This window comes from Hemitrygon akajei, chromosome 32, assembly GCF_048418815.1.
Source record: "Hemitrygon akajei chromosome 32, sHemAka1.3, whole genome shotgun sequence".
NCBI classification, from domain to species: domain Eukaryota; kingdom Metazoa; phylum Chordata; class Chondrichthyes; order Myliobatiformes; family Dasyatidae; genus Hemitrygon; species Hemitrygon akajei.
In genome coordinates, this window is record NC_133155.1 from 31,380,239 (window position 1) to 31,393,359 (window position 13,121).

The 13,121-nt window shown below is 43.1% G+C and overlaps 1 protein-coding gene and 1 long non-coding RNA gene across 7 annotated transcripts in view; one reads left to right on the top strand and one right to left on the bottom strand.

Annotated features, from left to right (window-relative positions):
• LOC140719819 (thyroid hormone receptor-associated protein 3-like) overlaps window positions 1-4,946 on the bottom strand; it is a 115,761-nt gene extending 110,815 nt beyond the window's left edge. For 4 of the 6 annotated variants that reach the window (XM_073034741.1, XM_073034736.1, XM_073034740.1 and 1 more), the window contains exon 1: window positions 4,845-4,946. The gene's annotated coding sequence lies outside the window, so the exon portion shown is untranslated. The remainder of the gene's footprint in view (window positions 1-4,844) is intronic. The other 2 variants (XM_073034735.1, XM_073034734.1) reach the window with 1 other exon arrangement.
• Window positions 4,947-5,209: 263 nt separating this feature from the next.
• Window positions 5,210-12,600, top strand: LOC140719821 (uncharacterized). The gene is made up of 3 exons (XR_012097012.1): window positions 5,210-5,289; window positions 7,536-7,687; window positions 12,324-12,600. It is a non-coding gene; the product is annotated as an uncharacterized lncRNA (long non-coding RNA).
• Window positions 12,601-13,121: the final 521 nt, after the last annotated feature.

The window sequence follows — 13,121 nt, forward strand, 5'->3', positions numbered from 1 at the left end:
ATTGGCTAACATTTGTAGGGGAATCAGCCAAAGCAAATCAAATCCTAGCCCAATATCCCTGAAGGATCCCCAACACGTTGCACAACATATATACATGCTCTTTTCCTGTTCTAAAACGCTCAGCTTGACAGCATGGTGGTAGCACTTTCACAATCCAAACCACCATGACTCAGGAAATAAACTCACTAACAGCAGGATGAACAATAAATATTGGCCTCAATACCCACCTTTCAAACTAATAGAGAGGCTTCAAACTGGGTGATGCTCACAAATACAAACTCAAATAAATGTCTGCTTTATAAACCAGAGTCACTGAGACCAATTGTAGCCAAGACAACGTGGAACAAACCCAACCAAACAGATCTGCCTCAGTAAGCTGTAGCTCTAACACACTGAGGCACTCGCAGAACCATTTAAAATGAAAGCTGCACCAACATCTGGTGCCTCCGATTTCAAGGCAACTCAGTGGTGATGAAAAGCCAAGAATTACAAGGTCTGTCTCCTTAAAACCTATTTTAGTTGTTTGGGGATATTTGAATGAGGGGAAAAAAAGAAAAAAGCTAGAGTGGTCTTAAGGAAAAATACAACCCCCAAACAAAAAACAGCAAACTTACAATCTAGAACAAATATTCACCCACCAAAGATATCAGCAGCCGTAAGGGAGGGCAGTTTTCCCCCACATGTACTAAAACCACGAGTGTGTCTGCTGGATTCCTGACATTATTTTGCATCACCAGATTAGTCAACTCACCATTATCAATTTTGAAGGACATTTGCTGAGACAACACATACTTTGCCAACTTAAAAGGAAAATGTGAGCCAGATAAAACAAGGTAGATCTACTGTCTCCAAGGCGTGTAACAGCTGCCTCTTGTGCCTTACCAGGTGCCAAAGCACAAGGCATATATTTCAATGGAACTGGGCTTGGGATAAGGTCTATGTGCAGAGAGATCAACGTGTTTATGATCTCTGTTAGTGCTGTAGAACCCGGTGAACAAAGATAGATCACTGACTAGGATCCAAAGACTAGATTGAAAAACAAGAATAGATTTTTTTCTGTTGCACTAGTGATATCTTTGACCCTGAAATTACTGGAAGTAAATAAATAGTGAGGAGTTACTGTTTGAACAGGAAGTGCAGATCCTAGATAATAGGTTTATGATTGAGGAAAATGCAAATTTTCAACAACAACTTCAATTAGTTATTGACTGATACATGTCACAGCCTATTCAAAACAGTGGACTTGGTAGATGCATCAAATAACTTTGTCATCAGATCTCATTAGTCTGCTAAGTTTCTGTACAAGTGAGAACGTGACAAATTATTCAATCCGCTATATATTTTAACAGATACTAAAACTCTAATCTGATGAAAACTGATAACTACCACAAGAAACAATCGAAATATCACCGTTTCAATGCCAATTATATCCCGACCCTTAACTTGTCTACTACCTCAACCATCTCCTTTCCTTACGGAGTGACTACCATTTGGCAACCATACCTTCAGTTACCTTATGTCCAAAGCTCCACAGTCCAATCCTCAACTACACACTCCTTTTTAAATATATAAATCAGTACCTTGTGGGCAAGACCAATATTCACTGATCTTGTCCTAATGGCTAACTTGTCAGGTTACCTGATGTGACTTACATTATCGTAGACAGTACTTTAGGATCAAGAATGGTTGTTTGGGTTCTGAGATAACTGGTGAGACTCATGTGAGAACCACAGACTCCTCCGTAATCAGCCCAGATGCCCAATAGAGCCGGGGGGGGTTTACAGTTTGGGAAGTCATGGCTCCTTTGGACATTAATGCAAAATTTGTGTGTGTTCCTAATACCTGAATTCAATACCTACCCAAATATACCTAGCCCAATTAAATCCACCAGGGATTCCTGAGAGTTAGTGGGAATGTCTAAAACTTTTCAAGGATGATTTGAACACATCTGTCCCTCTCTCTTCGCAGGGCACAGCTGGGAAGAGAAAGAGGGGCAGCATGTTCTAGGAGCTTGAGACTCTGTAGGCAAGTAAAGGTCAGAGTGCAATTAAGATGACAATGCTGGGCATGTTGATCAAGAGGACACCAACATTAGTTCACATGTACAGTACTTCCAGTGAACTTGCAAGATTTTCAAAGACAGCACTGAATATATCTTTGCAGTGTCAGAAGATATCTGTTGCAAATAGTCCAGATTCAGAAGGGTATAAAACAGCCGGGATCCTGCTACCCGGTAGACATAGTTTTTAAGCCATATTTGAAGTCTTAATCTACCAATGTTTATCCTCAACCTAACCAAAAGAGGTATATGCCTATCTATCCTGATTTGCCTCCTGCATCCTGTTTTTGACCACTTCTCAACTTCCTGACTTGGACAATTTTCCCAAAGTATATTCTTGTGAGATACTGTACAAAATGTTATCGTACAGAGGATAACATACAAATGCAATTGGAAGTATAGAATGCCAAACAAATGCTCTTTCAAAATCTTTGAAAAATCACTTTAAAAGGTCCAGTTCTGTACAGTTAGACATCTTGGGTACAAAGATTTACCAGAATGGCAATTCAGTTAAATCATTTACAACCAGGGAGGTCAGTGATCTGTTGACAGGGTAACGTTCAAGAGGAGGAATGAACTTGGAGTAAGATTACACTACTAAAAGTACAGAAAATTAGTAACAGGCAGATACAAATAATCAGCCCATAAAATTACAGCAAGAGGTGTCTGCCAGACTCATGTACATGAACCCCATAATGGCAGAGTGCCTTTAACCACTCTCCTTTACAGATCATGTCAATAAACCCCATCTCCCAATCTTCTCTCAAATCCTAATAAGAGAGCAAAAATTACAATTCAATGGCCTGAGAAGTGAGAAGATGTTTCTTTTCTCCAACCAGCCCAACACAAATGAACCCCAAAGAGCAGCAACTAAAATTGGATCTGCAATTAATAAAAATACTGTAAAAATAAGACCAAAATTATGTTACATCCACTGTGTTAGAGGATCACTATTTCGATAGGCTGTATTCATGTATGGTTGAATGATAATTAAACTAGAATTTGATAGCAAAAGGTTATTCAGGCAGGCAATAACACCTTCAACAATAATCACCTTTATCTTTGCATTCACCAGCACATCAAAACCCCTCCAAAAATTAATTGACCAGAATCAGCTAGTGCATGCTAACATCAAAAAGGTAGAAGCAGGGTATTATTCAACACAGAATTCCCCTGACTTCCAAAACCTATTTAACAACTTTAATGTGCATCAACAGAGTGACAAGATACTTTTCATTTGATTGGTTTCCATAACAGTCAAAGCTGCATTCATATCAGACAAAGCAAACTGTTTTACATTTACCATCTTAAACACTGATCAACTAACACCCAAGCGCATTGATTATTTATCAATTTTCTTGGAGTTACAGGTTTCACTGTTGATTCACTGACCATCCCTCATTCCTAGAGCAGAACAGCTTGCTCGACCATTTCAAAGCACATTTTCAGAGGCAACCACATTGCTGTGAGTCTTGTGTTACATTCAGGGAAACTGGATAATGGTGACTGATTCTGTCCCAAAAGGGCATTAGTAAATTAGATGGGGTTTTATGACAAGCCAACAGCTTTGTGGTTATCACTAAAATTGAACATTACTTTATTTTAATTTCAGATTATTAATCTGAACTTTAATTTCAGATGCCAATGGTGAGATTTGATTCAAGGTCACTCAATTGCTAGTCTGGGCCACTGTGCTCCTAATCCTGTAACTTCACTGTTGTGCCACTATCCTACCCCAAATTCCCCACCACAATACATCTAGAAAAATGCACAGCAGTAACTCATTAAAACCTCTTCAAAAGAACCTGACAAATAAAACTACTATATATAAGCGTTAGGCACATGACTGCCCCATATCCAAAATCAAAAGCAACCCTCACTATTTGTCACCAGGTCAAAAATCTAGCATTCCTCATCTAGAAGCAGTACGTGGTGAACTGCAGTTCAATGTAGCCGCAGGCAAGTATCTTCTCAGAGCAATTAGTGATGGGCAATAAATTCCAATCTTGCCTACAATGCCTTTAGGCCAAGTGTATTTCGCTTTTAAAAGTCTCACCCTGCATTTCATTACATTATAGACGACCTGTACCTCCTCAACTTGTGCCAATTCTCAACCATGTACTTTAAATCCTATAACAAAAAGTATCAGTTTCTATCGTGAAACCTCCAACTTAATCGTGGTTGAATTGGGCAGGTTTCTAACTGGTGAGGGGCATAGATCTTATCGATTCACACACCACGTAAAAACTACGCTTGCGCATTTTTCACCAGGTTACAGGACGTGTCACTTTTGTCCATGATAAACGCAGCAGCACTCATACAAGAGCAGGAACAAACCCCGCTGGGAGATTTGGGGAGGCATCTGGGTTCTAGGTGAGACAGTAGTCAGGAAGTGGCTTGTAGGCCTATCCCACATGTCAAACTGGACAGGAGGCCGAGGCCACTCTCAGACACCCGAACCTTATCAGTGCCTCTCTTTCTCTCTCCCCTGCCGGGCCGAGCACCGACTACAACAGCTCCCCCTGCTTCTCATCTATCCCTCTACTTCATGGGGGGAAAGGCCCACGTAGGCCTCGGTATCAGCCGCCGTCGTCCGCCAGCAGTCGCGCGCCGGAGGCGGGTGGTGGAAAGGGATCGCGGCCCTCAGCCTTCGCTGCCCTACCATCGGGCCTCAGCCCGCCCCCGGGAGCCAGGAAGCGCCCGTTTCGACACCCTCGGCGCCTCCGTCAGATAATGGGCCTATACACATCGGCACACCGAGCCCAACCAGACCGAGGTTACCCACCTGCCCACGTCCGGCCACTCCGCGTGTCTGTGAGTCGCACCAGCGCTTCAGCCGCGCATAGCCATCCGCCGCGCCGCTCTGCGCCTGCGCCTCCGACGGCCTGCTCCCAGAATCCCCTCCGCACACAGTGGCAAACTACAACTCCCAGAAAGCACAGCGCGGCTGCTGGACGCGTCTGGCCATAACGAGGAATTTAGGTTTGTTATTTCCGATCCGTATGAACTTTGCTGAGAATTAACACAGGCACACCAAGGATACTTGTCACTCTCTCCACACCCTACTCATGCCTGTGTGGCGAGGCACAGATCAAACACCATCTATAACTTCACTGATGGCGTCACTGTTGGCAAGGTCACAAATGGTGACGACAGTTGTGTAGAAGTGAGAGATCGGTTGGTTGAGTGGGGTCCGAACGACAACCTTACTCGACGTCAGTAAGACCAAGGTATTGATTGTGGACTTCAGAAGGGGGAAGTCAGGAGAAGACACATCAGTCCTCATCGAGGGGGCATTAATGGAAAAGGGGAGCAGTTTCAATTTCCTGGGTGTTCTTAAATAAAGATATAAGTAAAGGGTATTACAGGAAATATACCAGCATGGATAGAAGATTGGCTGGCTGGCAGGAAGCAAAGAGTGGGAATGAAGGGGGCCTTTTCTGGCTGGCTGCTGGTGACTAGTGGCATTCCACAGGCATTGGGCTTGCATCCACTACTTTTCACATTATATGCTAATGACTGGGGTGACAGAATTGATGGCTTTGTAGTCAAGTTCCCAGGAAGTCTGCAAAAGGAATTTGGACAGATTTGGAGAATGGCCAAAGAAGTGACATGGAATGCAGCACTGGGAAGTGTATGGCTATGCCCGTTGATGGCAGGAATGAAGGTGTAGGCTATCTTTTAACCGGGGGGGGGGGGTGCGTTTCAGAACTCGGAGGTGCAAAGGGTCTTGCGAGTCCTAGAGCAGAATTCATTGAAGGTCAGCTTGTATGTTGAGTCGGTAGTAAGGAAGGCGAGTGTTCATTTCAAAAGGACTAGTGTATAAGAGTAAGAATGTAATGCTGAGGCTTTATAAGGCATTGATTAGACCACATTCAGAGCATTGTGAGCTGTTTTGGGCCTCATAACTAAAGAAATATGGACAAAAAAGAGGTCTGTAGAAAACAGTCCTAGATACTCCAACCTACTGAAGTAATTTCTTTCCATTTGCCCCATAAACATCTATTACTATCTTGGAAGGTTTGCTCGAGTTATGTCAGGAGATGGACTGAAGTGAGGCAAAGCAGCACCAACTTCATGGACCCTGTACAGATTACAGAGGAGGAGGTGTTTGCTGTCCTGAGAGCAAATTAGAGTGGATAAATCCTCAGGCCCTGACAAGGTGTTCCCTTGGACCCTATGGGAGGCAAACGCAGAAATTGCCAGGGCCGTAGCAGAGATACTTAAATCATTCTTCGCAACAGGAGAGGGACCGGTGGATTGGAGGATAGCCAATGTTGTTCTACTGTTTCAAAAAGGCTCCAAACATAAACCAGGAAATTTTCGCCATCAGTTGTGGGAAAGTTATTTGAAGGTATTCTAAGGGACCGGATATATAAGTAATTAGACAGACATGGACTGATCAAAGATAGTCAGTTTGGCTTTGTATGTGGTAGGTTATATCTAACTAATCTTAGAGAGTTTATTGAGGAAGTTACCAGGGAAGTGGATGAAGCCAAGGCAGTGGATGTTGTCTACACAGACTTAAGCAAGGCACTTGACAAGGTCCCACATGGGAGGTTGGTCAGGAAGGTTTAGTCATTCTAACTCTTTGTCTTCTACTTTTGCCACCAGTGGGCACACTCATGCAGTGCCTTGTCAAAGGCCGCCTGACAATCCAAGTGTACAACACCCACTGACTGTCCTTTGTCTATCCTGCCTACTTCTTCCTCAAAGAATTCCAACTGTTTTATCAGGCAAGGTTTCCCCATGCTGACTTTATCTACGTAACCCGAAATCTCAATCCTCAATAATGGACTCCAATATCTTAACTACTGAAGTCCAGTTAATTGGCCTAGAGTTTCCTATCTTTTGCCTCCCTGTTAAAGTAGAATCTGAATAAAACTCAGGAGGCCAGCTTCTTATAGTTACTACAGTTTATTACGCACCCTCCTGCAGGAGTTTGAGACCCAGTTGTCAAAGGGAAGGCACGTAAGTACTGCCACCATCCGACAAGTGGACCCACTCTCTCCAGTTACAGCCGTATATTTATGCATAGTAAGCCCCATACGTTACTGTTGCAAGATGTCATTTGAACTGGTACGCCCACCAAGTCTGTTGGTGCGAAACTGAGTTACAGATAAGAGAATCTGCTAGATCAAGGCTTAATTACAGATGGATGTGCTGTCCAGTCCTTATCAGTTATTCCCTTTGCTAGGCCCTGACTTAATTACAGTTAGATGTTCATTCCTGTCCTTATCAGTGAGTCCTCTTCTCCTACTCAAACGAGGGTACAGGGTACAATGTTATCAAACTCTCAATGTCTCTGCAAACTGAGAGAGAACTAGTATAAGCCAACTTTAGCTAACTGCTGAAGACAGAGTTTACTTCAGTTCAAAAATTCCTATTCAGTCCCAATGATTCTTTTAGCCAGAGGTTACATAGGTTCAAAATGATTTTTTTATATTCCCAATTCCTCATCCCTTCCTCCTTTAAGATTGGAGTGATATTTGCGATCTGGAGGCCTGGCATGGTGCATCTGACTTCCTGTTCTATGGCTGGTCTGAGTCCCTGTGCAATCTGGGTCATCTTGAGCCAAGTGGCTGATTCACATTATATCTGGCACCTCCTCTGAAGAACAAGCTGAAGGTTAGGTTTTTGTTTATTTCTTTTTTAATTTCCATTACATTAACAGCAATATGATGTATTATGAGCAACTTATAACTTTTAAATCATTTTTAAATAATCAATTGTATTTGAATTCCCTAACGTGTGTGATCAGACAATTAGAGGCTGTTGAAGAACAGCTTTTGAAAGTGTGAGCTGCTAGAAAGCCATCAAACAATCCATGTACCAGGCTGCAACGCGCACTGTCTCTGGTAGACTGCTCACTCTCATGGGACTGCTACAACAGTGAGATCTTGAAGATGTAGTAAGCTGCGCGAACACAAAGTTTGTAGGCCTGAGGGGCTTGTGCATGTTGTGTGCTCGAGGCATGTTGAGTATGATTTTATTTTACTTCGCTCTTTGAACCACCCCACCCCAGCAACTCCAATTAGCCCTAACCTAATCACGGGACAATTCACAGTGACCAGTTAGCCTACCCTGGCATTGTGGGGCTAACATTTTTTTCTGCTGTTTGGAACATCTAGCTGCAAGTAAGCTGGCTGCTGTGTCTCCTGCATTGCAAAGCTGACTGTTAAAGACAGTTGTTGGCCACGAAGAAGAAGGTTCTGAAGCAAATTTTAAATCATTTCATTGACCTTCCTCCAACCTGGGCCGATGTAGACTCAGGTTTATTATTACTGACACTTGTGAAATTTGTTGTTTTGCAGCAGCAGTACAATGCAATACATAAAAAATGCTGTAAGTGACAATAAGAAATATTAAAATAATGAACAGTGCTAAAAGAGAGCAAAATAGTGAGATAGTGCTTGTAGGTTCATGGAGCATTCAGAAACCTGATGGTGGAGGGGAAGAACGGCAGAGCAGATACAAATAGCCAAATGGCCTAATTCTGCTCATACGTCTTAAGCACTTACAAAGTTCTGCACTGCAGGGGTCAGATGCAGATGCCAAAGAGATTCTGTCCTCTGTGATGGATGTAGTCCAGATGAGTTATTATGAACCACTGCCCAAAGACAAGTATGATCCAAGTCATTTTAACATTGGTTGTGTGATGTAAGAACATTTGACAAGCCTGTTAGGGGCAAGAAATTATATGTCGAAACCTCCAGCGACATGTGCAATCAGTTGCGGCAGATCTAACGCTAATGCATCCATTAGCAAAGTGCCTCTATGCCAAGTCGCTTGCCAGCAGTGGAGCCTTTCGCCCAATGGAGCCCATTTACAATGGATTTCATTTCACCGTGCATTAGCACACAAAAAATGCTGGAGGCTCCCAATGGGTCAGGCAGCATCTACGCAGCAAAATGTTTGAAGGGTGCTGATGAAGGGGCTTGACCTGATACATCAACTGTTTGGTTTCCTCTGCAGAATCTGCTGGATCCATGGTTTTTCCCATCATCCCGCCACCTCAACCGGGATAGAGTTCCTCTTCTTCTCACCTACCACCCCCTGAACCTCCACATTATTCTCCACAACTTCCATTACCTTCAACAGGATCCTATCATCAAACATGTCTTTACCTTCCCCTCCCCCCCAACTTCCTGCGAGGTTCGATCTCTCATGATTTCTTTGTCCATTCGCCCCTCCCCACTAATCTGCCCCCTCCCCTGGCACATATTCCAGCAAGCAACAGAAATGCTACACCTGCCCATTTACCTCCTCCCTCACCTCCAGCCAGGGCCCCAACTAGTCCTTCCAGATGAGGCAACACTTCACCTATCAATCTGTTGGGGTTGTCTATTGTATCCAGTGCTCCCAACGCGGCCTCCTCTACATTGCCGAGGCCCGACTTAAGCTTTGTCGAGCACCTTTGCTCCATACACCAAAAACAGAATTTTCTGGTGGCCAACCATGTTAGTTTCTCTCCCTGTCCCGTTCTGCCATGTTGGTCCGTGGTTTCCTCTTTTCCCACAATGAAGCCCTTCACAGGGTGGCGAAGGAGCATCTCATACACCATCCGGGTAGCCTCCAACATGATGGTATGAATACTGATTTCTCCTTCTGGTAAATGTTCCCTCCCCCCTCCCCTCTTCTTCTATTCCCCACCCTGGCCTCTTTCCTCTTCTCACCTACCTATCACCTCCCCCTGCTGCCTCTCCTTCTTCACTTTCTCCCATGGTCCACTCTCCTCTCCTATCAGATTTCTTCTCCTCCAGACCTTTACCTTTCCCACGCACCTGGCTTCACCTATCACCTTCAAGCCAGAGCTCATTCCCCTCCCCCCACCTTTTTACTCTGGCATCTTCCCCCTTCCTTTCCAGTCCTGAAGAAGGGTCTCGGCCAGAAACGTCAACTGACCTGCAGAGTTCCTCCTGAACTTTGTGTGTGTTACTCGTGATTTGTGTGTGTGTTGATCCAGATTTTCCTGCATCTGCAGTCTCGCTTGTGACTCCATTTTGCCATGCATATCAGCTTCAGAGCTGCGTATGTGATCTCCCACCTCTACTCCAGCCTTGATAGAGGGGAGATCACCCTTTCCACATAGGCTGGAGAGGCTGAATAGGTGTGAGATTCACAATGTGGGAATTTTGCTGATTGTAATTGTTGCTAGGATAATGGCAGGGAAATGGTTGAAAGGCCTAGAATTTCAAAAATTCAAATTTAATTATCAATGTATATACAATATACAGTATATATTCTGGTCACCGAATTATAGGAAAGATGTCAACAAAATAGAGAGAGTACAAAGGAGACTTACTAGAATGTTACCTGGGTTTCAGCACCTAAGTTACAGAGAAAGGTTGAACAAGTTAGGTCTTTATTCTTTGGAGCGTAGAAGGTTGAGGGGGGACTTGATAGAGGTATTTAAAATTATGAGGGGATAGATAGAGTTGACGTGGATAGGCTTTTTTCCATTGAAAGTAGGGGAGATTCAAACAAGAGGACATGAGTTGAGAGTTAGGGGGCAAAAGTTTAGGAGTAACACGAGGGAGAACTTCTTTACTCAGAGTGGTAGCTGCGTGGAACAAGCTTCCAGTAGAAGTGGTAGAGGCAGGTTCGGTATTGTCATTTAAAGTAAAATTGGATAGGTATATGGACAGGAAAGGAATGGAGGGTTATGGGCTGAGTGCAGGTAGGTGAGACTAGGTGAGAATAAGTGTTCGGCATGGACTAGAAGGGCCGAGATGGCCTGTTTCCGTGCTGTAATTGTTATATGGTTATATATGTCTCTGAGATTTGTCTTCTCCAACTAGCCACGAAACAAAGAAAACCATGGAAGTCAGTTCAAAGGAAAAGATCAACCCCCCCCCGCACAAAAAAAAGAACAGCAGCATGATCACCAAACCAGCCCCAGACCCACCTCCCCCCACCGCACAAAATGCAACAAGAACATTCCCCCCCCCCCAAATCCCCTACCCCTGCACAAAACAATGAGAAAGAACAGGCGAAAGTACAAAATATAAAAACCATAAGACGGAAAAAGCCTAACTCTGAAAACATTGTTATATTACCAGAAAGGGCTGACAAAATGGTGAGTTGATAATGCACAAACAAGAGAAAATCTGCAGATGCTGGAAATCAGAGCAACCCACACAAATTGCTGGAGGAACCCCATCTTGATGAAGGGTCTCACTCCAAAATGTCGACTGTACTGTTTTCCATAGACGCTGCCTGGCCTGCTGAGTTCCTCCAGCATTTTGTGTGAGTGAATAATGCCATCAATTTTAAAGAAATGTAAGGTAGCGATATTCATTCTCCTGGTAATATTATTACCTTAACTAACATTACTGAAAAGTCATTGTGATCTTTATCTCACTGCCTGTGGGAGCTTCCATTTCTCCGGTAAGTTGGTGTATTTCACCATGCTACAGCAAACACCACATGGAATCATGGAGTAATACAGCAGAGAATAAGTAAATGGTTTATAATCTCTGTGCTGACATGTTGAAATCTTCTCTTTCACTTCCCTTCTGATTAGAAGATCTTCATTTCTAGTCTGTCCACATAACTGTAGTCCCTCACATCTAGTACCATCTCAGTATAAAGCTCCTCCACGCCCTCGCAAACCTTTGACATTCCTCCTACAGGGCAGCATCCAGAATTGAATGCAATACTCCGCTGAGGCTTAGCCGGTGATTTACAAAGCTTTACAAAGCTTTCTTGCTTCCTTCCTCACCATTCCACACATTTTGTTAATGAATAACACTTCCAAAGATTAATATGTAAACGTCTTCAGGTCTCATTCTTCCTGGGGCTCTTTTATATTTACACTGTGAGGTAAATTGCTGCATATCCTCGTGTTTTCCACTAAATTCAACAACTCACCGTCATTAATTTGCAGCTGCTACTGTTTACTCATTCTACCAGACTGTGTCTTTCAGAAATCGCTTACAGTCCTCATCACTGGACACCAAGAAGCCTGTAAGCTTCTCTTAAGTCTGTTACTGTTAAAGTGGAGATCGGTGGTAACATGTAACCCAACTCCAGATGCCTGCCTTTCCCACATATCCCCAAATAACCTTAGTCAACTAAATTTAAACTCAATTTTAAAATTAACAATCGATTTAGAATCCATAGAGCTCCAAGCTGCTACCGTCCTGTGTGTTAACTATTTTCTTTGCATCAGCACTGCTGAAAAGTTCAAAGTTCAAAGTGACTTTATAATTGGCCTGTGTATATGTCACTATATAGTAACCTGAGAGTCATTTTCTTGCAGGCATTCACAGTAGAACAAAGAAATGCAATAAAATCAATAAAAAGCTACGCACGAAGACTGACAAATAACTAATATGCAAAAGAAGACAAACTGTACGAATACAGAAAAATAATATTGAGAACATGAGAGTGGGTCCATCGGTTGTGGAATCAGTTCAGTGTTGAGGTGAGTGCAGTTATCAAATCAGGAGCCTGATGATTGAAGGGTAATATCTGTTCCTGAACCTGGTGGTGGGGGATCTGAGGCTCCTCCACCTCCTCCTCTGGCAGCAGTGAGAAGAGAGCATGGCCTGGATGGTAGGGGTCCTCGAATGTGGATGGAAAAGGGGTCTATGGGACACAGTCCTAGATATGCCAATCCACTGAAGTAATTTCACCCCATTTACCCAATAAACTTCAATTACTATCTCAGAAGGTTTGTTTAAATTACACCTTTTTGGAAAATATAATCCTAGATTTTTTATAATTTCTCCCTGTAATATTGATTCCGTGTGGCATTCTGATAAATCATGGAAATGCTTCGAACGCTTCAAGAAATTTCAACAAATTTCACAACATATGTCAATGATAGTAAACCTGATTCTAAGAACAATAAGATTGATTGGCAGAACAGAGTCGATGGGCCGAATAGCTTAATTCTGCTCCTATGACTTATAGTTTTAACAATATACTTTTACTAAACTGTAGTGGACCTAACCAACCGGAGTATTCCAGCTATTTTATATCGACTACTTTCTAGAGCTGCAGATTAATTTAAATTCCCTTGTAGTACAGTCCTTGAGATACAAAGGCAGAATTC